Source organism: Idiotropiscis lumnitzeri, unplaced genomic scaffold (genome assembly GCF_059441095.1).
Source record: "Idiotropiscis lumnitzeri isolate Australia: NSW breed Sydney's pygmy pipehorse unplaced genomic scaffold, RoL_Ilum_1.0 HiC_scaffold_112, whole genome shotgun sequence".
Lineage (NCBI taxonomy): Eukaryota > Metazoa > Chordata > Actinopteri > Syngnathiformes > Syngnathidae > Idiotropiscis > Idiotropiscis lumnitzeri.
Genome location: NW_028283650.1, coordinates 177634 through 181116, shown reverse-complemented (window position 1 = coordinate 181116; position 3483 = coordinate 177634).

Sequence of the window (3483 nt, the reverse complement as noted above, 5' to 3'; positions counted from 1 at the left end):
AGTAATTTGGCCACTCGGGCAAGGCAAATTTTAGTGGCACTTGCCCTATGGGGAAGCAGTTTTTAAAGTTAACTTCGAACCCTGTGATGGTGTCTTGTGACCAGTCTTAATCAGCTGATGTTCCATGAAGGCGTGCCTTACCTGTCACAAGAATGAAGGCAAGTCACGCCCCCCGCTGTCCGTTCACTCCGCCAAGATGCTGCTCCAGGTGGTAGAGAGGATGAAGGCTCCCTTGTCTCTGTTCATGGTTTTTATGCCTCGCTTGCAGATCTCAATTGCTTCTTTGATCCAGCGCTGTAGTTTGTTCTCTCCGGTGCGGATGACCCTGCCCTTCTCCCAGTCCATGATGTGGTTTTCCCTTTTGCAGTGGTCAGTGATTGCTGATTTGTAATGTTCATGTTGTGCTTGTTCTTTTACTGCTCTGATTTTTTAATTTTTTTGACAGGTAAGTCACACCCTCATGGAACATCAGCTGATAAAGACGGGTCTCAAGACACCATCATGCGACACTCTGAAGAAGGCGAAAGACTCGCCGAAACATGTCAGGTAAAAAATTAACCTAAAACATAATTGTCTGCTTTTAATGAATCAGTCAAATATCAATAATAAGAAGACAAAATGAACCTAATACAAATAAATGAATGCTTAATAACTCCCCTGGACATGCTCCTAAAAATCCAAACCTTCACCTGTAAATAAAACGTCCCGACCTGAAGACATCTTAATGTTATTATTTTGTTATACACACAGCGCCGCCAAGTGGAATCAAAAATTTGTTTTTATTTTAATTTTCACGTACTGCACGGTGCCCTTTTGACGAATCCGACTGAAAATTAGTCAGAAAAGACTCACTTACTCTCTGCCGAATTTTGTGACGTTTTGGCAAAAGGCGTGGCTATTACGGTGCTGAAAAGTCCGATTGTACTCTGTGGCAACAAAAGCTCCGGCAACATTACTCAGATGATACTATCTTCTCGAAGTTGTACACATTTGAGGATACTTCAGCCCTGAAGACATCCACCAACTTATTTTTCATCGTAGTAGTAGCGCCACCAACTGGTAAAAGCTAATACAAGTTATTTTTTTGGATGTTTTTCTCCGTGCAACTCAACAAGGTCGCCCTCATATATGCTCGGATGACTGTTTCGGCCATGAGGATGTCACAATACGAAATTCATCCTTTTTCGTGAAAAGTTGTGGGAGTGGCATTGCACTGTTCGGCAATAAAACAACGCTGATTATGAGGTTCTAAATATGAACGACAACTCGTGAAACTTTACACACACATCAGGCAGAGCAAATTTATCAATATTTTATATGTTAGTTGTGCAGCTATTTTGAAATGGCTCGCCATGGCCCTCGAGAAATGTTAAAAAAAGCAGCCCTGGTTGAGTGTTTCACCTCGCTTTTTGTAAATTTTATGGAGTACAGTGAACCCTCGGTTATCGCGGTTAATGGGGACCGAGACCACCCGCGAAAACTGAAAATCCGCGAAGTAGCGGCGCACCTTCAAAAATGCTTAAAAAAAAATACAATATATATAATAAATATATAAATATATATATATATATATACGGGGAGAGAGAGAGAGAGTGAAATTGATGTTATAACAAAAAAACCAAATTATTATTAAAACGTATTATTTTTTTATTCCCCAGCCATTCTTTTTGTATTTATTTAATTACTCAGACTTTTACCTGCTGGTACGCCGTCTGGTGTGCCCTGTGAAATGAAAGGTGCCATTCTTTATTTATTTATTTATTTATTCATTTATTCATTCATAACTGACAGCTTCGCGCTCCGCTCGTGCCCGGGCGGAAGAGGTGCTCCAATTCGGCTTAACTGTGACACACGCCCACCCTCCTCCCCCGGAGCTTCCATTCGGTTAAACTTAGGGGCCGCTTGGCACCGCCCGTGCCCGGGGAAGGTGCTCCTCTTCGGCTTACTGTGACGCGAGCATGCCCTCCTCCTCCGGAGCTTCCATTCGGTTAAACTTAGGGGCCGCTTGGAACCGCCCGTGGCCGGGGAAGGTGCTCCTCTTCGGCTTACTGTGACGCGAGCATGCCCTCCTCCTCCGGAGCTTCCATTCGGTTAAACTTAGGGGCCGCTTGGAACCGCCGGTGCCCGGGGAAGGTGCTCCTCTTCGGCTTACTGTGACGCGAGCATGCCCTCCTCCTCCGGAGCTTCCATTCGGTTAAACTTAGGGGCCGCTTGGCACCGCCCGTGCCCGGGGAAGGTGCTCCTCTACGGCTTAACTGCCACGCACGCCGGCCGGAGCTCTGGTACTGTCCGAACCGCGCGAAACGTCGCCACCGATCGTGTCCGGGGGAACGTGCTCTTCTTCGTCCACTCTCCTCTTCGCCCACGCTCTTCTTTGGCGCACGCCGGCCGTCTAACCGCTCCAGCGCCCCGTCGTGCCGCTCGGCGAAACTACAATGCCCCCGAATATTTTTTAGACCCGCGAAGCACTGAACCCGCGAAAGTAGCGAGGGTTCACTGTATGTATAAGACCAAGACCTACAAAAAAGACTCTTGGAGCAATGAGCTAGGTTTTACAGGAAGTCGGCCATTTTGAATTTACTTAAAAGGGGGCGGGTCACCACAATGGACTTTGTGTAGAAATTATTATTGGGGCCCGAGCAGCGACCGCGGCGAGGTCCCTATTGTTTTTGTAGAAATTATTATTAGGGCCCGAGCAGCGACCGCTACGAGGTCCCCATTGTTTTTGTGGAAATTATTATTATTATTATTATTAGGGCCCGAGCAGTGACCTGTTTATTTTTTTTAAGCATTTTTGAAGGTGCGCCGCTACTTCGCGGATTTTCAGTTTTCGCGGGTGGTCTCGGTCCCCGTTAACCGCGATAACCGAGGGTTCACTGTACTCCATAAAATTTACAAAAAGCGAGGTGAAACACTCAACCAGAGCTGCTTTTTTTAACATTTCTCGAGGGCCATGGCGAGCCATTTCAAAAAAGCTGCACAACTAACGTATAAAATATTGATAAATTTGCTCGGCCTGATGTGTGTGTAAAGTTTTACAAGTTGTCGTTCATATTTAGAACCTCATAATCAGCTTTGTTTTATTGCCGAACAGTGCAATGCCACTCCCACAACTTTTCATGAAAAAGGACGAATTTCGTATTGTGACATCCTCATGGCCGAAACAGTCATCCGAGCATATATGAGGGCGACCTTGTTGAGTTGCACGGAGAAAAACATCCAAGAAAATAACTTGTATTAGCTTTTACCAGTTGGTGGCGCTACTACTACGATGTAAAATAAGTTGGTAGATGTCTTCAGGGCTGAAGTATCCTCAAATGTGTACAACTTCGAGAAGATAGGATCATCTGAGTCATGTTGCCGGAGCTTTTGTTGCCACAGAGTACAATCGGACTTTTCAGCACCTTAATAGCCACGCCTTTTGCCAAAACGTCACAAAATTCGGCAGAGAGTAAGATCATTGTCTTGAATCTTTTCTGACTC